This window comes from Cetorhinus maximus, chromosome 10 (genome assembly GCF_964194155.1).
Source record: "Cetorhinus maximus chromosome 10, sCetMax3.hap1.1, whole genome shotgun sequence".
NCBI lineage: Eukaryota > Metazoa > Chordata > Chondrichthyes > Lamniformes > Cetorhinidae > Cetorhinus > Cetorhinus maximus.
In genome coordinates this window covers 56277993-56303224 of record NC_135888.1, presented here as the reverse complement: position 1 = coordinate 56303224, position 25232 = coordinate 56277993, and positions in this window count along the sequence as shown.

Genomic DNA, 25232 nt, shown 5'->3' with positions numbered 1-25232 from the left:
TTGAGGAGGTAATGACAAAGGAGAGCCAATGGATGTTATCTACTTGGACTTCCAGAAGGCCTTTGACAAGGTGCCACACAGGAGGCTGCTCAGTAAGATAAGAGACCATGGTGTTAGAGGCAAGATACTAGCATGGATAGAAGATTGGCTGTCTGGCAGGAGGCAGAGAATGTGGATAAGGGGGTCCTACTCAGGATGGCGGCCGGTGACTAGTGGAGTTCAGCAGGGGTCAGTGTTGGGACCACAACTTTTCACTTTATACATTAATGATCTAGATGAAGGAACTGAGGGCATCCTGGATAAGTTTGCAGATGGTACAAAGATAGGTGGAGGGACAGGTAGTATTGAGGAGGTGGGGAGGCTGCAGAAGGATTTGGACAGGTTAGGAGAATGGGCAAAGAAGTGTCAGATGGAACACAACGTGGGGAGGTGTGAGGTCATGCACTTTGGTAGGAAGAATAGAGGCATAGACTATGTTCTAAATAGGGAGAGAATTCAGAAATCTGGAGTGCAAAGGGACTTGGGAGTCCTAGTCCAGGATTCTCTTAAGGTTAAGGTTAACTTGCAGGTAGTTAGGAAGGCAAATGCAATGTTGGCATTTATTTCGAGAGGACTAGAATATAAAAACAGGGATGTGCTGCTGAGGCTTTATAAGGCTCTGGTCAGACCATATTTAGAATATTGTGAGCAATTTTGGGACCCGTATCTCTGGAAGGATGTTCTGGCCCTGGAGAGGGTCCAGAGGAGGTTCACGAGAACGATCCCAGAAATGAAAGGCTTAACATTATGAGGAACGTTTGAGGACTCTGGGTCTATATTCGATGGAATTTAGAAGGATGAGGGGGGATCTGATTGAAACATACAGAATACTGAAAGGCCTGATAGAGTGGACGTGGGGAAGATGTTTCCATTAGTAGGAAAGACTAGGACCCGAGGGCACAGCCTCAGAGTAGAGGGAAGACCTTTTAGAACAGAGGTGAGGAGAAACTTCTTTAGCCAGAGAGTGGTGAATCTTTGGAATTCATTGCCACAGAAGGCTGTGGAGGCCAGGTCATTGAGTGTATTTAAGACCGAGATAGATAGGTTCTTGATTGGTAAGGGGATCAAAGGTTACGGGGAGAAGGCGGGAGAATGGGGTTGAGAAACTTATCAGCCATGATTGAATGGCGGAGCAGACTCGAAGGGCCAAATGGCCTAATTTCTGCTCCTATGTCTTATAGTCTTATGGTCTTATAAATTATTTCAGCTATCTAAGCCCTGAGATCTGGATTCCCTCTCCAACTTTCCCTCTTCTCATGCTTAAAATCAACTCTTTGGCCAAATATTTGGTGATCTGTCCTAAAATGTCTCCTTCTTTGGCTCGATGTCAATTTTTGTCTCCTTACAATCTTGAGAAGCATCTATGTTAAAGGTGCTATATAACTATAAGTTGTTGCTGAGGTAATTTGTAATGTGGCAGTTGCAACATGATCTCTAGAATGACTGACTGAGTTTGAATTGGCTCAATGACTTTTTCTTCTTTGCTTTCCCATGTTTGCCCTTGTGACAAGGGTCACTGCGCTTAAACGTAATTTTTTGTGTATGAAAGGACTTGAGACGTGTCTGAGAGACATTATCAGGCTCAAATGCAAATATAGGTGCAGCAACTAATGGGGATGAGTGGCATGCCTGCCTCTACCCCCCACAATTTATTTTAAGATGGAAACAAGATGTCGCGGATGCTGGAAATCTGAAATTTAAAACAGAAACTGCTGGAAATACTCAGCAGGCCAGGCAGCATCTGTGGAGAGTGAAACAGGATTAATGTTTCAGGCCTGTGACCTTTCATCAGAAGTCAGGTGAAATGCCACTGTTTACTCTGTTTCTTGCAAGGGAGTGGAGTATAAAAGTAGGGAAGTCCTGCTTCAAATGTACAAGGTGCTGATGAGGCAACACTAGAGAGTTTTGTTCTCCTTATTTAAGAAGGTATAAATTTGCATTGAAATTAGAGCCTCTACCAGCACCATTCACACTCTAGACTACAACATGCATGTAAAAGTGAACGTTGCCATAGGAACTCAGACATATTTGGGTGCTTGGTTAGCTCAGTTGGCTGGATGGCTGGTGTGGATCAGATTGGTGCAAACAACACAGGGGTCCAATCCCCATTCTGGCTGGGGTGGATTTGGGACCTGCCCCCTTGCCCTACCCATGGTGGAGTTCATGGCGCTGTGGGTCGCACCTGCCTTTGGGCAGAGAACTGAAGAAGGAATACTTGCAATGGAGGAAGTTCAGGGAAGGTTCAGTAGGTTATACCTGGGGTGATAAGATTGTTCTATGAGGAAAAGCTGATCAGGTCGGGCCTATACTCATTCAAGTTTAGAAGAATGAGAGGTGATCTTATTGAAACATAAGATTCTGAGGGGACTTGACAGAGTGGATGCTGAGAGGATGTTTTCCCTCTTGAGGGAATCTAGAACTAGGGGGCACAGTTTCAAAATAAGGGGTCTCCCATTTAAGACAGAGATGAGGAGGAGTTTCTTCTCTGAGGGGTGTTAGTCTTTGGAATTCTCTTTTCCCCAGAGAGCAGTGGAGCCTGGGCCTTTGAATATAATCAAGGCTGAGTTAGACAGATTTCTGATCTACAAGTGAGTCGAGGGTTATGGGGGTCGGGCAGGAAAGTGGAGCTGAGGCCACATCAGATCAGCCATCATCTTATCGAATGGCAAAGAGGCTTGATTGGCTAAATGGCCTAGTCCTCCTCCTATTTCTTATGTTCTCATTCCTACAGATGCTGGCAGACCTGCTGAGTACTTCCAGAATTTTCTGTTAATATTTTAAGATGGTTTACATTCCCCTTTCTCTCACCTCTCCAAATTTCGCCAACATTTTGCATGTGGCTGTGCCTTTCTGTTTCTTTATGTCAATGGTGTCACTGAGTACATAGCTGTTTTTTAGGGGATTACGGAATAGGTTCAATGTAGTGCTGCCACCATTCTGTACTATGGTACTGGTTAGGGTGGGAGATATTTGGCTTGCTGATAGCTACTGCCTATGGGAGATAGGTTTATAGGGGGGAGAGAGGCTAAAGCTATCTGTGGAAGAAGCTGTTTTCCTGCTGTCAGCCCTGATGAGCCAATTATGTGCATCCCCTGCCATACAGATAGCTCAGGGAAAATATTAAACTTAATCATTAGCTCTGCTTATACCACTTATAAACCAAAAATACAAATACAATATATGAATTCTTAAATGCTTGTTATTTTAAGAAAATGACAGTACTTATTTTGTAGCAAGTTCAGCAGAATTTCAGAATATGCTATATTTACATGTCTCGTAGTATTATACAAAGCCTCCTAATTATTTTAATCATGTTATAATTTTGCAGAACATTATCTGTTTATATAAAACATGCTGCCTTTTTTTTAAAAAGTGTTTTCTCAGGCCTCTCTCTCACAACACAGACACTGTAAAGTGTGAGTCAATCGCAGGGGAGAATATGGTTTGGGTTGTTCACCCTGATTGTGAATGCATTGCCACTTCTTCTGGCAATGTTTTCACATTTGTCGATGATGTCATCTCTGGCAACAAGAAGGTTGCTAGCAATCGAAGCCAAGCCAAGGATGCATCTGAAAACACCGATGCAATAACATTTTTGGAACTCATTCGATGCGATCATGTTTGTAAAGTTATCTGCAGTTTTGACACTGTTGCTTCAACATAGCAACTGTGTGTTATAAGAGTGTTCATACCAGGATGGTTGCATTCAATATGGTACTTCCAAGAATATACCATCAGAACGCGGGCCTCTAGTCATTGGAGAAAAGTTTGAGAGGGAAACACTTTGGTCAGGATTTTCCGGCCCACCGTAGCAGCACTCACCACGGGGGATGCGGCGGGCCAACCAAAACTCCATTGACCTTTGGCGGGACTGGAAGATCCCTGCAGTGGGCAGGGCTGGAAAATCCCAACCTTCAATTCTTCAAAGTATGAATAATGCAGATCCAAGTTGGTTTTGTATCCTAAACTGTGGATATGGAATTAATGCCAGGCCTTAACCTGCCCATGTAGAGCAGGACTTTGAAACATGAATAGTGTCCAAAACATTTTCTTTCATTCTTGCACCAGATAATGAGAGAAAGTAAGAGAAGAAAAATGCCTTAACACCCGGGGCCGGCTTAAATGTGAATAATAAAAAAGACAGAATAGAGATAAGCACAAAGAAAAGTAACAGGACAGAAATGAAGGAGAGAGAATGGGAATTAATGGCTCAGACTTTTTATTCAGCAGTGAAGTGATGTCACTCGCTTTTGACCTCAAAGGAAGTTTTCCATGAAAATCCAGCACCATGAATTTCAACTTTTCTGACATAATTTGAATATGGCACCAAGCCAAGCAGATCTCCATGCGTCCACCAACAGTAATGCCTTCAAGCAGGATAAGCAGCCAATCACATCAAAGAATTCTCACAGACAGCAAACCAGGAAATAAAATGATTATTCTTCACTTTTTATAAAACTTACAGGCAGTGAAAGAAAGATTGGGGCGTACAGATTATAAACTGAAATATTACAAACAAGCTTTACATTTTTTTATTATATTTAAAAACAACTTTGGAATTTTTATCATAAAGGAAACTTTGTTATTACACAAATATGAAATTGATTTTCCAGGACTGGACAGGATGTTTCACATTAGTTATGACTTAGAGCAATGTTAAAAACCCAATTACATATCATTACTAAAGCATAGCTTTCTCAGCAGGCAGGTTTGGGGGAGCTCAGGAAAGCAGCAGTATCAAAGTGCAGAATCGCTGACAGCTACTTCTGGATTTTTTTTTTATTCATTCATGGGAAGTAGGTCAGAAATTATTGCCCATCCCTAATTGCCCTTGAGAAGGTGGTTGTGAGCTGCCTTCTTGAACTGCTGCAGTCCATGTGGTCTAGATACAACCACAGTGCTGTTAGGGAGGGAATTCCAGAATTTTAATTCAGCGATGGTGAAGGAACAGCAATATATTTCCAAGTCAGGGTGCTGTGTAGCTTGGAGGGGAACTTCCAGGTGGCGGTCTTCCTATGTGTCTGCTGCCCTTGTCTTTCTAGATGGTAGAGGTCGTGGGTTTGAAAGGTGTTGTCTAAAGAATCTTGGTGAGTTCCTGTAGTGATCTTGTAGATGGTACACACTGCTACCACTGTGTGTTAGTGGTGGAGGGAGTGAATGTTTGTGGAAGGGATGCTAGTCAAGTGGGCTGCTTTGTCCTGGGTTGTGTCAAGCTTCTTGAGTGTTGTTGGAGTTGCACTCATCCAGGCAAATGGAGAGTATTCCATCACACTCTTGACTTGTACCTTGTAGATGGTGGACAGGCTTTGGGGAGTCAGGAGCTGAGTTTCTCACCACAGGATTCCTAGCCTCTGACCTGCCCTTGGAGCCACAGTATTTATATGGCTAGTCCAGTTCAGTTTCTGGTCAATGGTAACCCCCTAGGATGTTGATAGTGGGGGATTCAGTGATCTTAATGCCATTGAATATCAAGGGGCAATGGTTAGATTCTCTCTTGTTGGGGGTGGTCATTGCCTGGCACGTCTGTGACGCGAATGTTACTTGTCACTTATCAGCCCAAGCCTGGATATTGTCCAGGTCTTGCTGCATTTGGAGATGGACTGCTTCAGTATCTGAGGAATCGTGAATGGTGCTGAACATTGTGCATCCATCAGCGAACATCCTCACTTCTGACCTTATGATAGAAGGAAGGTAATTGATGAAGCAGCTGAAGATGGCTGGGCCTAGGACACTACCCTGAGGAACTCCTGCAGTGATGTCCTGGAGCTGAGATGACTGACTGCCAGCATCTACCTTTGTGCTATGTATGACTCTAACCAGCAAAGAGCTTTCTCCTGATTCCCATTGACCCCAGTTTTGCTAGGGCTCCTTGACGCCACACTCAGTCAAATGCTGCCTTCCATACTCGGTCAAATGCTGCCTTGATGTCAAGGGCAGTCACTCTCACCTCACCTCTGGAGGTCAGCTCTTTTATCCAATTTTGAACCAAGTCATGAGCTGAACGTCCCTGGTGGAACCCAAACAATGTCAGTGAGCAGGTTATTGCTAAGCAAGTGCCACTTGATAGCACTTGATGACCCCTTCCATCACTTTACTGATGATTGAGAGTAGACTGACGGGGCAGTAATTGGCCGGGTTGGATTTGTCCTGCTTTTTGTGTACAGGACATACCTGGGCAATTTTCCAGATTGGCAAGTGGATGCCAGTGTTGTAGCTGCACCGGAACAGCTTGGCTATGGGTGTGGCAAGTTATGGAGCACATGTCTTTACTACTATTGCCTGAATATTGCCAGGGCCCATAGCCTTTGCAGTATCCAGTGCCTTCAACCATTTCTTGATAGCAAGTGGAGTAAATCAAATTGGCTGAAGCCTGGCATCTGTGATTCTGGGGACTTCCGGAGGAGGCCGAGATATGTCATCCACTTGGCACTTCTGGCTGAAGATTGTTGCAAATGCTTCAGCCTTATCTTTTGCACTAATGTGCTGGGCTCCTCCATGATTGAGGATGGGGATATTTGTGAGTTGTTTAATTGTCCACCACCATTCACGACTGGATGTGGCCGGACTGCAGAGCTGAGATCTGATCCATTGGTTGTGGGATCGCTTAGCGCTGTCTATCACTTGCTGCTTATGCTGTTGGGCATGGAAGTAGACTGTGTTGTAGCTTCACCAGGTTGACACCTCATTTTTAGATATGCCTCGTGCTGCTCCTGGCACGCTCTCCTGCACTCTCCATTGCACATGTGCAGTTAAACAAGGTTCAAACTCCAGCAGTTGCTGTCAGTTTTAGAGGAACTGAACAGTTTCTGCCATTTGTAAAGGCAAAATTTTGCAGATGGTGGAAATATGAAGTAAAAACAGAAAATGCTGGAAGAATTCAGCATGTCCGGCAACATCTGTGGAGAGAGAAAGAGAGTTAAGATTTCGAGTGCAATACAAATCTTCAGAAGTAGAATGATTTTTCTGAAGAAGAGTCATATTTAATGCAAAAAATTAACACTCTTTCTCTCTCCACAGATGCTGCCAGACCTGCTGAGTACTTCCAGCACTTTTTGTTTTTTTTTTATCTTGGTCAGTTCATGTTGGCAGCCTTATCAAACATTGAAGCAGTTTGATCCTGTTGCCCAATTCCTAGTCAGGGAGTGGACAGGGATGGGGGAATTCAGTGGATTGTGATCTTGAGTGGGAAATCTAACTGATTTCCTATCATTAGTCCATGGGGCCAATGCTAGTACCTCAACTACTAATTTAGCACAGACTGAGATTTTAATCTGGGAACACAGTAGGCCACTAGGGGAACGGAAGGACTAATTCAACAGAGTAAACAGAATTTTTTGCCCAATATGCTCCTTTTACAGATATTTATACACCCTTTATGAATGGCTATATATCGATTTTTAAATCAAAGCCAAGTTAAGAACCTGCATTTAGTTTGTGCTTTAATTTAGCCTTCCAGAACTTCCATGGTCTCCTGATGTTGCTGTTAATTGACTCTTTATGAATGGGATAACATGTTGGTTATGTGAAGCTAAGCTTCAGAAAAAGCTCAGTGGGTTCCGATCATCTACTTACACCATTAAGCAGCATCTAGTGCAGCAGACATGATATAATGGTTTCTCATTTCTCAAACAAGGAAAGAAAATGAAAACACGTTGCTGTTTAGGCTGATACCTTGTAGTGAGAAGTGAAGTTGTAAGGGGATTGGGTCCCTAGGCAGAATGAATACAGGAATACTGGGGCAGGAGGAACTCACAATAAGGGAGTCCACCCAACTTTTAACCCAGAGTCTGATGAGCTCCATCACCCAAGTAATCCACAGTTCAGGGACAGAAACAGCTACCACACATACAAACACATACACACACATCCAGGCCAGAATATTCCCGTTGGCGTGCAGGCGTGGGCGCCACATGCCTGTGCATAAAATGACGCGCGGTGACGTCGGACCAGTCACCCGCCATTAATTAACAGGCCACTTAAAGCCCTTGAGGCGCCAATTGACAGCGATTTTTCGGTGCCCGTACAATCTTCAGGTCGTTGCACTGGTGCAATGGGTAAGTGGGTAGGACACATTTGTATAAACCTCATCCACGGGCGGGATAAGAGGGCTCAGTGGGGTCACAAGTGTGCTCTCTCAAATATTGTTTTTTCCAAAGTTACTGATATTTGCTTGTGTGATCTGCAATACTTCAAAATGCATACCAGCTGCTTGGTCTGGACTCTCAACCTTCAGGTCAGCACTCTGCAGTGAGGAATCTTTTTTGGGCCTGCAGGTTTCAGGAAGCCTTCCCTTAGCCTGGGAATGGGAGCTGAACTCTCCACTGTGAGGCACCTCCTCTGAGGAGGAAGGGAGGGCTAAAAGGGGGAGGAGGCCACGAGTGCACATTCAGCCTCCAGGGAAGCCACCTTTGGGAGGACAGGTGCAGGCAGAAAGGGCGCAGGGCCAGCAGGAAGTCCAAGGCAGAAGGGGCTGCAGAAGACACCACTATCCTGCTGCCAGGGTCTACAGGCGGCGAAGCAGCTACCTCAATATGTCTGAGGTGCAGTGCCGAAAGAGGCTCCGTCTCTCAAGGGAGACAGTCAACTATATCTATCTGATGATTGGGCCTGAGATCTCTGCGAACTGTGTGAGTGGACACCCCATGCCAGTGGCTCTAAAGGCCACAACTGCCCTCATCTTCTATGCCTCTGGCTCCTTACAGGGCTCGGTGGCTGATCTTTGCCGTGTCTCCCAATCAGCTGTCCACACTTGTGTCAAGCAGGTTACAGATGCTCTGTTCAGGTGTGCATTGACCTTCATCCACTTCAGTTAGGACCAGGCAAGTCAAGCAGAGCGAGCCAGAGGCTTCGCGGCCATTGCTGGCTTCCCTCGTGTCCAGGGTGCAATAGACTGCAGACATGTGGCCACCAAGGCACCAGCAGGTGAGCCTGGTGCTTTTGTCAACAGGAAGGGCTTCCACTCCATGAACGTGCAGATAGTGTGTGATCACAGGATGCTGATTCCAGAAGCCAGGCAGCTCCCACGATGCCTACGTCCTCAGTCACACCCTGGTGCCGGGGCTCTTCAGTGCTCCAGCTCGGCTGGATGGATGGCTACTGGGTGACAAGGGCTATCCCCTCAGGTGATGGCTTATGAGGCCTCTCCGCCATCCAAGATCAGAAGCTGGGCAGCGGTACAATAGGAGCCATGCCTCCACAAGGACTGTGCTGTCACTGATAGTGGTTGCATGCTGCGCTCTCCACAATCTTACGCTGGAAAGGGGGGACACAGTGGACAATGAAGATATGGGTGCAGTGGCTGCGGCTGCACACGATGGGTCCAGCAGTGAGTCCGACGATGAGCACGCACAGGGAAATGCTGAAGGGGTGGATGCTGATCCAGGCATACTCCAGGGAGGCAGGGACACCAAGGAGGCTTTAATCCAATGAACCTTTAGCTAGCACACCACAGATGCACCTCCAGGACAAACCTAGGCTGCAGGCTCCATACTCGATACCTAAGTGCAAAATCTGCCTGATTAGGAACATTAACTAAGGGTCTTGTTAATAAAGCTGAATGTCCCACAAAACACTCATAACATTATTGGAAACTATCCACCTGCAGAAGAGGCACCCTCAGCCATGGTGAGATGTCTGAATTTAATATTACAATCAAAGGAACTTAAGAAAACAAAATGACAAAGGTGTTAAAAATCACACCAACTCATAAAGACCTCATTGCGGGCCAACACAAAAGCACCAGTGATAAACCCGTGATGTGTCTAAGGTGCCTTATGTTTACGTTTTCGGGTGCTACGTTTTGGTGCTGCCCCCTTGCTGGGAATGGCACCTGAGACAGCCTCCTCACTCTGCTGTCCTGTCGGCCTTGATGACCTTAGCGGTCGTCCTCTGGCCCGTGGAGCCTTTGCTGGCCCCACCTGGGGGGGAGCTGCCAGTTCCACAGCTGGCATCTCCCCAGTCATCACAGCCCCACCGGATGCAACGGTCACTGGCAGCGGGGCGGAGGAGCCCGCAGAGACGACAGGTAGCTGCTGCGCCAACGTGAGGTTGTTCTGACCTCCCTCCTCACTGTGGATGGATGGGCACTGAGCTGGGAAACTTGGTACCCAGACCATCTCCCACATTGGCAATGACCAGCTGAGGTCAATGCCGATGTGAAGGCTTGCTGGTCCGAGCACATCCCCAGGAAGCCCTGATGGATCACCTGGAGGAACCTCTCCATGAGAGTCACCACTCTCTCCATGGAGGACGCATGGCGTTTGGCCATGAGGCTCATTGCTTCAGTGATTGCATGCGTAGACTCCTCCGCCAAGGAAACCAAGCCAAGCATAGCCTCATGTATCTCCATCAGATGCTCCCACACACTCGGCCGCTTTTCCTGTGTTTGCTGCATCGTGGATGACTCCAGAGGCGCATCACCAGCCAACAACTGAGCATATGCCTGGTCCCCTGCAGTCCACTGACTGCTGGCACCATGGGCACTCCTTGTCTCTGCCAGCTTCTCTAGCAACTGTGAAGTGCCATCACCACTGTGCCCCGGGACACTAGCCAATGTTCGAATTCCCACTGAGGTGCTAGTATCTGCGCTTGTGCCTACCTGGCAGAGATAGTGTGATGCTGGTGAGACTTCAGGGCCATCAGGTGTGGGAGGGGGCCCCTGCTGCTTCTCCTCCCGGCCCTGCTCCACTGATGCTGAAAGGAAGAACAAGGACATTGGACCAGTTAACATGGAGACAATGTCAATGTGCATCCCTGTCCTCTGGATCATTTTGCGCTCATCCTTCCATAAGCAATGGTAAAGCCATGTCGCAAACTTCAATCACTGAACATTCAGCACTGCCATAGCTATTGGGAGAACAGTGATGACCTCACTGCTGGGCAAACATACCTGCCCATGGCACTCCAGCCTCACCGACACGGGTGGACCTCGGCACATGGCACCTCTCCAAATCTAGGGCCTCCTGCTCGAATTGGCTGAGAATCGCCAACTGTGCAGGCCCTCCGCCAGTCCTCACCCGCTCAGCGGCATTATGTGCATTCTTCTCCTGAAAAGGAGAGAAGAGATAATTGTACCTGGATTCTCTTCGCGGTCGGCCCACCCCCAACCAGAGTGGGACATTGCAGGGCTCCAGTGCCTCCTCACCCTGCTGCTGCCGAACACTCACAAAGATGTTAGGCCTGTCCCCCCCCCATCCTCCCCACCCCCTTGGCCAAATGCTGCCTACATCACACGGTCTAACCTTTCATAGCAAGGAGGCACAAGCACGTGGAGCACAGAGGACAGCAGATCAATTGGTGCCCTGCCACCTTGAAGCTCCCCTCCCAGATGTCATCACACTGACTTTGACATGTCCTGGAGTTCCAGCTCTGCGCCTAGATGCAGCTCCTCCAGGTTGCCCCCAAAACAGTGATGTGGGTCTCACTGTACCACATGCTGTGGGGGCAGAACCCATCTCTTCACCACCCTCTCAAGGTGACCTCGGCATGGGCAATATCTGCAGGCCCACCCAACGAAGGACACATGCCGTCAATGATTCAATGCAGTCACCACACTCAGACTTCGGGGGGGCAGGGGTAGCAGGGCAGTATGCCAACATGTTACTCACTCTTCCTGAGTGCAACAGGTTGTTGAAGCGCTTGTGACACTGGATCCACGAGCGCTGCACCACGTCGTGGGAACTCACCACCTCCGCCACCTCCTCCCAGGCATGTTTGGTCATGTTGGGGGGGCCTCCTCCTCCTGTCCTGGGGTACGAGGACCTCCCGCCGTGCTGCCACCTCCTCGAGGAGGGCAGCAAGGCAGTCATCAGAAAAACGAGGGGCACGGTGCCTCCCTGCCCTACCCTCCTGCCTGGCCTGCTCACCAGCAGCGCTCTGGGGAGCCCTTCCATTGGCCATGATTCACAGCCTTTGAAAAGCTGCAGCAACTTTTTAAAACAGGCCGCCGGGTTGCCATTGGACCCAGTGATCACTGCAGTCCCACCACCGCCCACCCGCCCACTCCCACTGTCCTCGGGATTTAATTGGCCTGCCCACATAAAATGGCAGTGCGGACCCGATTGCGGGCGGCCTCCTTCAAGAGCTGCTGGCCAATTCGAGGACTGGTAGCTCTTCGGTACCAGCAATGCCACTGGGAGCAATGGTCACTTCTGGGACTGCATCCGGCCCAGAGAAGCGGGGGTGAATGATGCCCTAGGACCATGTTAAGTGGGGTAGGGGCCAACAGGGGCAGTCAAGCATGCCCCAGAGGACCAGAAGGGGATGCGGGATGGTTGACTGGTGAGGGCAAGGTGGGGTTCCTATGCAGGGGCAGCCCTTGTTGTCGGTGGGAGGCACTCTATCCATCCATGAACCACAGAGTGCCCGATTAGGGGGAACTCCTACCCTCTCCAACCCCTCTGGTGGGAGGCCTCTATGTTAACTGGGTGGACTCCCCACATGGCAGAGGGTCTCCCGCCACTGATAAAATGCCAGTGCAAAGAGGCCCTTAATTGGTCACACAAGGGCTTCTATTGGCCTCTGGGCAAGAAGACCATTCTCTACCTTTCCCACCTCTGATACAATCTGAAGGCGATGGGCCTTCCACCACCCACCTCCCCTCCAGCTCCCACTGACCCCTGCCTCCAGACCTGCTCCTGAGGGTCCCCAGTAAATTCAACCCCTCCTTTCTGAACCACACCCACTTATGCATACACACATCCTCACGCTGCCCCACACTCTCTCCCTCCCCCACCCCAACCCCCCAACTCACCCACTTAAAACACCTTCACACTTGTTTGAAAGATTAATGAATCTGGTCACCCTAAAAGAGAATGGAAAGCACACAAGATTTGTCAAAAACCCACTCAAAAGCTGAAGATGCACATTGTATTAGAAACTGCTGTGTGGGTAGAGATGAGTTATTTTGTACAAAAATGTATATTTATATATCTATTATCTTGTGTTCTCCAAGGACTCATGCCTCGAAAGCAAAATTCAGATTTCTCTTTCTCCCAGTTTTTACAGAATCACATAGGGAGAAACATAAAAAACAGGGAAATGTCACTTAGTGTCCTATAGTATTAATACCATGAATAAACTATATTAATTTCACAGAGAAAATGGCATATTTTCCTGACTTGTGTTAATCCCACCTCCCCTGACGATACTGAATCACCCAAGTGGGGGATTTTGCCTTATGGGTAACTGGGTGGCTGTTCTATAGTGGGGATGGGGGGGGAGTGCAATATGCTGTGCCCATTCTGCATTGATCTAGTCACATACACCTTCTGTCAGGAATCACTCAATAGCAGTGTTTCTCTGCCTAACCCTGAAAACTCAAAGCACCCTTATTGGTTCCCCAGCTGAGATTGGTTAACTCACAGGATTGGCCAGGAACTTTGCGGCCTCTGTGGACAGTGTGAGTTACCCGCAGAGCTTGTAGCCAGAGATTATCCTTAACTCCTTAATAGCTGAATATTAAATTTGCATTTCTTTTCGTGATGGTGGATGGAGGAAATAAACTGCAAGTTCTAATCGTTCCCTAGTTTTCCTGCGCCACCTAAGCATCATTCTATGCATGTTAAGATAGTCAAGCGGCAAAACTTGGATGGAAACTGACCCTGCTGTTTGTTTTAATGTACATTTTAATTTTTATCACACTGGGTATTTTATTCAGCTGCATGTTTTGATAAAAGGATTGCTAACCCTCCATGAGGTTCCATGGGTTGAATATTAATCTCTGGGACACTGCTGTGGACAGCCAGGGAAAATAAAATGTCTTAAGGCTATAAAAAAAAAAGTATTTTTCACAGTTTTGCTGAATACTTCTGTTTACTCCAATTGGAAAAATATTGGGGAAAGCAAGAAAGTTTGACTGACAAATAAAGAATAATCCAATTGGGCAATGAAGTGTTGTCTCTCGCTTTGCGATTGGCTGTCCCATGAGGATGGAAGATTGGGTGACCAACAGTGAGATTGTTGGGTGGTTGTGAGGCAGGGCAATTGGTCATGGGTAAATTCTCCAGGAATGTCACCAGCCAAAGTTGGCAACCCTAGAGAAGACGGAAGCAGTGGAAAGTATCACATTGCGCAGATATTGATCAGACTTGCAACTGTCAAATTATATCCTAATTATAGTAATTTTAACATTTTGAAATTATTGCCTTACATTGCTACTTTTTAATTCGATTTTGGCATTTGGGTCCTAAAGTTATTTGTCAGCTGAATTTGTTGCATGACTACTTTTCAGTACAAAATGGACTGAATTTCAACATTTTAGGTCATTTGTCAGATATTTTTGGCATCTGTACACATTCCTGTAGCTTGTACTGTCTCTTTTTTTGATAAATGTTGCAAAAGAAATAGGCAATCAGAAATTTCAGTGCAGTAAAGCACAGAAAAAGTATTTCATTAGGGATCTGAATCCAAAAGCAACGGGCATCAATGGGTAGTGATCCAACACAAAACACATTCTTCTACGCTTGACCTCAAATGGTCATGAGTCACAGCACAGAACTGTTCCAATTTTAACAATAGTTGAGCAAGGCTATCAAAATATGTTGGAAGGATGTGTTACACTTAAAGTGATTAATGAAGAGTGATACTTTCTTGAGTTTTGTGTTAGTTGACATTAAGACTCCCTGAGTTGTTTATTTGAGCTATATTGTGTTTGAAGCAGTACAGAGAAGACTCACTCAACTCATTCCTGGGATGAAGGGTTTATCTTATGAAAAAAGGTTGAACAGGTTGGGCCTATACCCATTGGAGTTTAGATGATTGAGATGTGATCTTATTCAAACATAAAAGATTCTGAGGCGATTTGATAGGGTGGATACCGGGGAGGTGTTTCCACTTGCGGGAGAGACTAGGACCAGGGGCACCATTTAAGAATAAGAGGTCTACTGTTTAAGATGGAGATGAGAAAGTTTTTCTCTCAACAATCATTAGTATGTGGAATTCCCTTCCGAGAATGTAGTGGAGACTGGGCCATTGGCCTGCATTTTGCGTGTGTCAGGCACGCTTGATTGGCAGGCCCAGGAGCGGATTTCTGTTTCTGGCTGCGATCGGACCCCAAATGCGATTTCATGCTGGCTGGTCAATTAAGGGCCGGCCAGCATAAAATGCGCCCGTACATTGGCGATGTGCTGGCGGCAGGGGTGGACGCCGAGTCCAAAAGGATCCTGGAGGGGCATTTTAAAAACAGCAGAAGCAACTCCCTGAAGGCTGCCAGGAGGTTTTGAGGAGCCTCAGGGAACTGTCTTGGAGGGACTTTTGAAATTTGCAGGAGTTATGGCTTTAGTACCTGCTGGACACACAAGGCTGGGGTGGGGCAATGCCGGTGAGCACTCTGCCCCATGGTTTTCGGACGAGTGCCTGCGCGTTTTAGCAGAGGCAGTGAGTGCCAGGCGGGACATTCTGATGCTGTGGAATAGCAAGAGGGCGCCACCACACCAGATAAAGAAGGGGTGGTCAGAGGTGGCAACCCAGGTCAGCAGGCATGACGTAGTGCGTTGCTTCTAGATACAGTGCCGCAGAAGGTTTAATGATCTTCTGCGCTCGGCAAAGGTGAGTACCGAGTTGGCATGGTACTGTGTGGAGCTGTCATGTAGGATGGCTGTCCTTTGTGATGCTCAGGGGTGTAAGAATCAGAATGACCAATGGCGCATATACTTGTGGCAGCCAAGGCTGTGAATGTGGCCACTAGCCTTGGGGGGCATAGAAGGGTGGGCTGTGCAAATTTGACAGGCTCCTCAACCTGGCACTAAGATGTAGCACTCACAAGTGTAGGTTTAAGGCACCATGAGCACAGGGTGAGGTTTTCACGGGTGAAATTCTTTCATTTCATCAGTGTTCTGTATTGTTTTTGTGTGACATTGACAACAAAATTATGTTATGTTCCCTTTTTACAACACTGGAAAAGATATAAATCTAGATTTTGTTTCAATGCCCTGAGTGTCCTTCATGTTTTCCATAGGTTCAGGCCTCATTAGTGCCCCATGATAGACGACAGGGGCAGCAAACTTCGTTACAGAGGTTGTGAGGTGACATTGGAGTCATGGGTTTGCCTTCTCAGAAATGTGTGTGGAGGAGGAGGCGGCGCCCTTGCCATGAGATTGAAGCCAAGCCTTGGCAGCCTAGCTGGTGCGTTGAATCAAGACCTCCCTGGTGTGCCTGCCTCCCTGAAGGCTCCTTAAGTCTGCCTCCACATCCTCACCTTGTGCCTGCCCGGGCTCCTCATCAGATCCATCTGTACAGTCTTCCTCTGAGGCGTGTGGAGCTGCCTCGCTATCCTCATCCTCCAGTGGGTACCCCCTTGCTAGTGCCAGATTGTGCAAGGTGCACCAAATATGACGATAAGCGATAAGGATATTGCAGTGCACCCCCTGATCAGTCCAGGCAGTCGAACCTCATCTTCAGCAAACCAATGGTCCTCTCAACCATTGCTCTTGTATGACTCCTATTGTACCTCCTTCCCGTCTCTGTCATTGGGTGCCGGAATGGCGTGATGAGCCACCTTTTCAAGGGATATCCTTTGTCACCCAGCAGCCAACTGTCCAGCCAAGCTGGAGCCATGGACAGCCTTGGCACCTGGGAGTGTTGCAGGATGTATGCATCCTGGGAGCTGCCAGGGTGCCTTGCACAGACTTGCAGAACCTGGGTCTTGTGGTTGCATACTATCTGCACATTCATGGAGTGGTAACCCTTTCTATTCACAAAAGCACACAGCTGACCCACTGGCATCTTGATGGCCACACAAGTGCAGTCTATGGCACCCTGGATACAGGGGAACCCAGCGATAATTGCGAAGCCCCTGGCTCGCTCAGCCTGGCTAGCTTGGTCTGTCTGGTAATGAATGATTGTGAGGACCCGTCTGAACAGAGCGTCATTGATGAACCCAATGCAACTGTGGACAGCAGATTGGGGCGCTCCACACACATCCCCCACTGACTCCTGGAAGCAAAAAGATTGGGGGCTACTGTGACATTCAGAGCCACTGGCACTGGGTGCCCACCCACACAGTTGGAGGGGATCTCTGGCCCAATCATCTGACATATTGGACTTTGGACATGTTGCAGCAGCTGGATCGCTGCCTGTACACTCTGCCTGCAGGATAGTGGCATTTTCTGTGGTCCCTTCCACCTTGCATGCCCTGCTGGCCCTCCACCCCCTGTACCTGCGCCCCTCCTCCAACATGTCTGCCCCTGGGAAGTTGCCTGCGGACATCTGGCCTCCTCTTCCTTCTGTCCCTCTCTTCCTCTTCAGAGGAGGTTCCCCTAGTGGAGTAAATAATCCCAATCTGCTAAAATGCAGATGGCACTGTCCCGCACACTGAAGGCTGCAAGAGAGTTGACAAAACAAGGGTCCTCAAAACAAAACTGACAAAGTGAAAACCTCAGACAGAACCACAGGAAAAGTTCTGAAATCTCAGCAAACAAGCAGCAATAAACTCCATCCTGAACTCCTAACAACTCCCAGCCAATGCTCCGCTCCCTTTTTATCCTGCCCTTGGATGAGAAATGAGAAAAACAGTTTGGCTGCCTGCCCATGTGACAAGCGCTAAATTGCGTGGACAATGTGAAATTCGGATCAATTGGGTTATTGGGCTTAATTGCCCATTTAATTGTCAGCGAGTGCGCTTCCAACTCCTGTGTGTGCCCGTAATGTTTCGCATGAACGCGAAGATGAGGGACACATGCCCAGCATCTTCTCGTGCTATTTCACACAATCTTGGGTTGGATGCGCACCCACTCATTCAATGTAAAATTCTGGCCATTGAATTTATTCAAGGCAGAGTTAAACAGATTTTTGATAAACAATGGAGGTCAGGAGACAGACAGCAAAGTGGAATTGAGACAGCAACCAGAGTAGCCATGATCTTATTGAATGGTAGAGCAGGCTTGAGGGGCTGAATAACCTACTCCTGCTCCTATGTCCTATGTTCCTATGTTCCATGTGGGGATAGTTGGCGGTGGTGGTCGGGGGGGGGTGGGGGGGGGGTGCGGCGCTGGGGGGTGGGGGGGGTGGAGAGTGGGGAGGTGGGAGTAGAAACCTTTTAATTTCATGATTTAAACAGCTATTTTTAAATTTTTATTTTAGCATTATTTTATTGGGTGGATAGGACAGGAAAGGCATGGGGTTGTGTCTAGTAGCCTTCCCTGTTACTTTAGGAGATCATAAATGTTTAGCTTTTTTCTCCACTGCTTCTGCCTACTCTCTGAAAAGCCAACAGAATGTTGCACCTTATCTCAAAAGGATTAGAAAATGAGGGGGAGAAAGTTGTGCTTCAGTTGTACAGAGCCTTGGTTAGACTTCACTTGGAGTTCAGTTCTGGGCACCGCACCTCTGGAAGAAAAATTGACCTTCAGGAAAGTACGACACAGATTTAACAAAATAAAGCCAAGGCCAAAAGGGTTAAATTCTGAGCTCAGCATTATCATAGGTGTATTCCCCTAAGATTAGACAGTTGAGAGGATCTAATTGAGGTGTTTAAAATAATGAAAGGATTCGATAGATTAGACATAGAGAAGCCATTTCCCCCAGCGGGGTGGAGTCCAGAACAAAGGGGCACAATCTTAAAATTAGAGCTCGGCTATTCAGAAGTGAAATGAGGAAGCATTGCTGAGGAAGGAGATATGCTGTTGAAGCTTTTCATCTTGCACTCATCAGATCAGACACAAGAATACCAAATTTCAAAAGGCACAACAATTTATACTGTGTGAGGAAAAGGGGTGCTGATCAGTTGGAAAGTCAGCTCTGATTGGTTGTGGCATTGCCATGATGAAGGCACCAGGGAGCTATTGTCCCCCATGCTTTTGTTTATTCAAGAAAGGTGCAATGCCTGGGCATATTTCTTTCGTCTTCAGAGCACAGACACCTGCACGTGAATATATTTAGCTTCTAGCACATGTAAGTGAGCTACATTCCACTGTAGATGCTGGGGATCAATTGAAACTTTCAAGAGTGTGATTGACAAAGTGTAATACGGTAAGGGTATCACGGAATATAGAGTTGAGATACAGGTCAGCTATGATCTAATTGAATAGTGAGCAGACTCTAGGGACTCATCACTCTACTCCTCTTCTTATGTTCCTCTATCGGCTCTTGCACTATCTCAAGTTGAGGTGGGTTATTCTCACGTAATGCTTCTCATATTTTGCTTTTGATAAATTGATGGTGAATGTCAGCTGACTATTTGATGACTGAGGTGGGGGACATGGCAGCTGAGGCCAAAACTGTCTTCACATGTTTATTATACCTATGTGCAATGCTAACATAGGGGTAACACTTCTTTAAATAGTACCTGTGCCTGTTGCAAATAGCTCTCAGAACACAAAAGAAAATGAATTAGCATTGAGAGAGGACCATATCGTTAGTTAGGGAATCTGTGAGTATTTCGTGAAAGGTGGGCATTAGCCACCATTGGTCAAAGCAGGGCTAGCTGTGCATGGAAATCTAGGTCTGCTTCAATATCATTGGAGTATGTGCTATGAAAAGAAAGGGAGGGTCAGAGTCTCTGTTAATGGGTACCTCACAGGAATCAGCAGCCATCAAGGATGTGTATATCCCTGGTTTGGAGATATGTGTAGCAACAGCTACACCTATTAATAGTCTTAAAAGTCAAATAGGTGATGTAACAGAGTTAGAAGATTGGAACCTGAGAAAGCAGGTGTTACATCTGTGATAGCATCATGGAATTTGGGTGTAAGCCAGTGAGTAGTCCAGCATGCCTCAATAGTTTTTAATGATAGCAATGATACAAGAAGGGTCCCATTGGGTGTTTGGGGTAGAAGACTTCAGAAAATTCAGTAGACACCCAAGAGACTGACCAGCAGCGAAAGGTAGGGGGTGTGAACACTCATAGTCATGACTTTTATCTAGGGTATGATGGGTAATATAAGACTCAATTGTACTTTGAAATCTACAGCTAAAAAACGAAATTGTATCAAGTTTTGCTCGCACTGAATAAAGTTGAATCTCTGTCACTACCAAATCATTGGAATTCAAGTTTTGGAAAAGATTACACTTGCCACTGACTCCATCCCTCTCCCAGGCAACTGTCTCAGGCTGTTCACAATCTTGATGTCTTACTTGACCCTGAAATCAGTTTCTGGCCATATGTTCTCCATCACCAATACTGCCTATTTGCACCTCTACAACATCGCCTGATTCTGCCCCCGCCTCAGTTCATCCGCTGCTGAAAATCTCATCCAGGCCTTTGTTACCTCAGGGTTTTCCTCTCACCATGCACTCTCCATAAACTTCAGCTTGTCTGATATTTTGCTGCCCATATCCTCACTCGCACCAAGTCCCATTTACCTTTTAACACCTGTGCTCCCCTATCCACATTGGCTCCCAGTCCCAGAACTCCTTTATTTTAAAAATGAAGAAATCACTCTCACCCTTTAAATCCCACCATGGCCTCACCCCTGCCTCTCTCTGTAAATCCTCTGAGCTCCCTGCACTCCTCCAGATCTGGCCTCCTGTGTATCCCCAATTTTAATTGGTCCGCCATTGGGCGTGCCTTCAGTTGCATGTGTCCTATGCTCTAGAATTCCTAAACCTCTCTACCTCGTTACCTCTCTCCTCACTTAAGATGCTCTTTAAAACCATCTCTTTGTTCAAGCTATTGGTTAGCTGTCCTATCATTCCTTTATGTTGCTCAGTGTCAAGTATAATTTGATGATGCTCCTGTAAAGCACCATGGTACTTTTTACATTAAAGCTGCTATATAAATGCAAAGCTGTTGTTATTCCTCCCTCTTCCCCAGAGTAGGTGGAAAGGGTCAATCCATTTACTGTTGTAAGCAATTGGTCTGTTCATTCATAAGAGTTTTGCCTTCACATGAGTTGTCAAAAATGGTTGGAAGTTGCATCATTTTGAAGAATAAGTGCTGAATACACTTCATTGTTTGCAGGCGTGTACGGCAATGACCAATCCCACCAAAATGTATTTCTGTAACACAATACAATACTCTCTGGCAAGATTTTTCTCCCCAAACTTATAGCTTTTCATGAAAACAGTGTCTGTAGATTATGTTATCCATAGATTAATAGAAATATATGATGCTTTATTGTGATCTGCAGCATCTGACTCTTCTCTATTTTATTTCTCCAGTAAACTTTGACCATTTCCAGATCTTGAGAGCAATTGGCAAGGGCAGTTTTGGCAAGGTAAGTGAATGTCACCAGGTGGCAACCTCACAAGTCTATGCGAATGTCAATGGAATCATCCTTCATTCTTCTGTATTGCAGCAGTGTATTATTACACCATAATTCGGATGAGCCCGGTTCAGCCAACACCCTTCCATAGTACAATACTGACAAATTAATTTCATATTGGAGCAAATATGACTAGGTAGCTCTCACACTCACACTCTCTCTCAGACTCTCGCACTCTCTCACACCGGCACTTGCACTGGCACACACTCTCTCAGACTCTCATACTCACTCTTTCTCACACGCACACAAACTTACCCACAAACACATTCAGCCTTTTAAATATTGAAAATCCACTTCTCGTCGAGGCTTTAATGGTCTTTTTTATGAAGCAGAATAGGGAGCATTAGTGCTCTATTGCCAGCTGGAAAATCACTGGATATCCAAAGTAAGTTTGAATATAAAGCAAAAGAGAAAGTAATTTCAAGTCACATCAGTTTAATGTGGTAAACTGATAGATTGTCCAGATTTTCACCTTCGAGGCAGGAATCATGAGTCAGGCTTTTACCTGATGTCGTGATTCTGCCTCCTTCACAGCAGTGCCCACCCACGCTATGTTCATCATGAAGTGCCAGGGACAGGCTGGAGGCAGGGCTGCCGCTTTCCACAGCAGGCCTGAGGCAGAGACAGAGGCAGGCAGATGCTGGGGCAGACAGGTTAGAAGGCCTGCCTCGGTTCCTCATCAAAATAAACAAACACTCATTCAAATTCCACTCAAAAAAACCTTAATCCTCTTAGGGGCTCAAAACATATAATCAAACAGACTGAAATAGGCTTAATCTTATCAAGTGGTCATAAAACTGTCAAAATAAACAAATAGCCATTCAAAAAAATCTTCATGAAACATAATCTTACGAGGAGCTCATAAAACTTGGAACAAAGTTCACAGTTCCCATGACAGCTGTATCAACAACCCTTGCTGAGCTGAATCCATTAGTGGTGTTTGGAGCTCAGTCAAACATTCATAATGAAATTTCATTTCATTACTGTGTCAACAGAACCTCCAGAGCTGAACATGTGAAAGTCTTTGAAGTGGTGGAACAGATGGTCATCTGCTGCACTGCTTCAAAGGCTAAACAGATGGCTGACCTGTCAATCAATGAAAAGATCAAACTACAGGGTGCAATTGACACAGTAAAATCTGAATCTTAATACTGTTCAGCTCAGAAGAGCATATTATCCAATGTATCCTAATGCATTTAAAAACTTTTCAACTTACACAGTGCTAATTAATTTAATGGTCACTTACATTTTCTAAACAATGCCCTATCAAAAATCACTGGCCAGAATTTTCTGGCCCCTTTGGCATCGGATGTAATGGCAGGTATGAGGGAGACGATATGGTGAGAAGGCCAAAAATTGGTTTCACGCCAGCGCGAAAACACAGTGGGATCATCCAATGCTGTCCACCATGGTGGAATGCCAATCCCGCTGGAGGCCAGTGTGAACCCGCTTTGCATCCTGCTAATGGGATGCAGAGTAAGGCACAACCAGAATCGTCCCTCCATGCCAGATTTTCTGTTACACCGGTGGGAAAACACAGCAGCTCAGAATTCGTCTGGATAAGATGTGCGGAAGTCGGGACTTACCGTTAGGGCCTTGTTGAGGCCACAGGCATCCGAGGGGCAGAAAATGCTGGAGCCCTACAGCTAGACCCTGGAGGAACATGTGCATGCATCGCATACTGGGTTGATCCTCGTAGACATGGCTCCACCGCAAAGCAGCTCTTGGAAGGTGGGAGGTCTCCGGTGAGGCCTGGGGTCTGCTTCGGAACATCATGGAGAGGGAGGACTCGCGAAACCTGTCAATGAAGTTGAAAGACAACATGACCCATTAGCTAATGAAAGTGAATATATTTTCAGATTAGAAAGTGACATAAGATGTTCACCCATATATCCACTTGTGATCAGAATTTCTTAACTTTTCTAGGCCTACCACTTCTTCTAGGTGCTGCTCTGAAATCCGCAGCAGGGGTAGAGACAGCCTGTGCAATGGTTGGCCCTATTGCCTCTGATGACTTTGGCGTGTGTCCTCTGGAAAGCTGAAGCCTTGAGGACCCTGGCTTGCTTTGGTTGTCCTCCTGTGGTCCAGCACCTCCCTCTGTGATGACAGAAGATGAGGTTGAGGGGGTCATAGGCAAAGGGGGCTCATGGGGAGAGGACAGCCTCTGGGATTCCTGACTGGATGATCCAGGGGTGTCCAGCTGCCGCTCCTCCTTCCTTTGGGTGCCCAAGGGCCCCCGCCCTGACTCCTTGAGGGGAAGGAGCACCTGGAGGAACTTCAAGATGCCCCATTTCTGTCTCGTGTTGCCACTGTGGGACCTCACCCTTGGCTACCATGATGGAGTGCTGGACCCGGGCCCCCATGGCATCTGCCATCTTCCCCATGGAGACCTCCATACGTGCACATGTGGGACCACTTCCTCAGAGAGCAGGCAGACACGTTCCTCTGGCTCGTGTGCCACTCTGTTCAGGGCTTCCAACAGCTCTGTGTGATGTTCCCTGCCTTCTGCTGACTCTCCAGGATGAGTTGGAAGGCTTAATCCAGAGGCTCGTCATCTGACTTGAACCTCACAGATGCACTCGGAGGACTGCGGGGAGCTCAGCTAAACCTGCCTCCTCCTGCTGCGGACATGTGTCTGTGTGGTGACCACCAGATTGTGAACCTGAGCCTGCTCGAGGTCTAGGTCACACCGAGGAGCATGTCTGACTGCTGGTGGACGGTGTGGGTAAGCGCTGTGACGGGTCTTCCAGGCTGTTTATTTCCAGGTCTTCAATGGAGGAGATGTCCTCTTGGCTGGAGTTGAGGACATGGATGGACATGAGGGACTGGCTGGCCGAGGGTTTCGGTCACTTGGCAGAGCTCCCTGTGAGCCAAAGCAGAGATAATTAGTGCATGGCAGCAGAGTCAAAAGCAGGAGAGAGAGCACTCACAGTGGCGATGAGAGAGGGATGATGTGATGCAGGATCCTCACGTGGGTGTTCACCGCTGACTTCACCGTCGCTGCAGGCATGGTCCACGTCCTCACCAGTTAGCGTGATGGCACGCTCCTCAAAGTGAGTGAGGGGCCTAATGTGGGCCACCCCACCCCTGGTCTGGGTCCTCTCCTTGCTGATGTGAGCCAGCTTCTCCTGCATGGGAACAGATGGAGAGAGTGTGAACAGGACACATGGCACTGCATGGAATGTTTGTGTGGTGGGTGGAGCCATGGATGGGATGTGGACGCGAGCTCCAGAGGATATGAGCCTGATGGAGATGTGAGAGTGTGTGTGAAAGTTAGAGGTGTGAGATCCCTGTGGATGTGTGATGGGTTTGTGAGTGTGTAATTTGAGAGTGATGAGGTGGTTGACTTACCCTGGCAGAACGGATGAGAGCATTCATCCTCTTGCTGCACTAGATGGCTGACCTCCTCTGTGCTCCAGTGGCACTGGCTGCCGCTGCCACTGCCTCTCAGAGTATTGGTGACTCTGGTGGAACTCCTGTGGCCAGAGTGGGGGTAGAGGACATCAAGGCGACCTTCCACTGCATCCAGCACGCACCCCAGAGAGGCATCACTACATTTGGGGGCTGCTGTACTCCTTACTTTCGGGGCCATCTCTCGCCTGGAGCAGTCCTAGTCTGAAGACACGAAGTAGGCATGTGCTCTGGTGCACTTTAAATATGGTGTCCAGAGCAAGGAAGCACTGAAGTCACGGTGTGGCGGCAAATCTGAGCCCATCTGCCTGGGATCTGGCATGTTTCCCGTGAATGCATTAATAATAAGGCGGGACTGCCGGGAATGGTACGATACGGCAAGAAAAACCACCATTGCGGCTGGCAGGTAAAATGTCCTTTTGCCTGCCCGCTACCGCACTTTATGCAAATCTGGGGCGATTCCGCCAACTTTATTAAGAACATGTTTAATTTATCATCTACCATTATACTATGACATGTGAAGTAGGCAACATCTTTTTAACTTAACTGTCAAAAAGTTCCCAACGCCAAATTAAGTGTGCC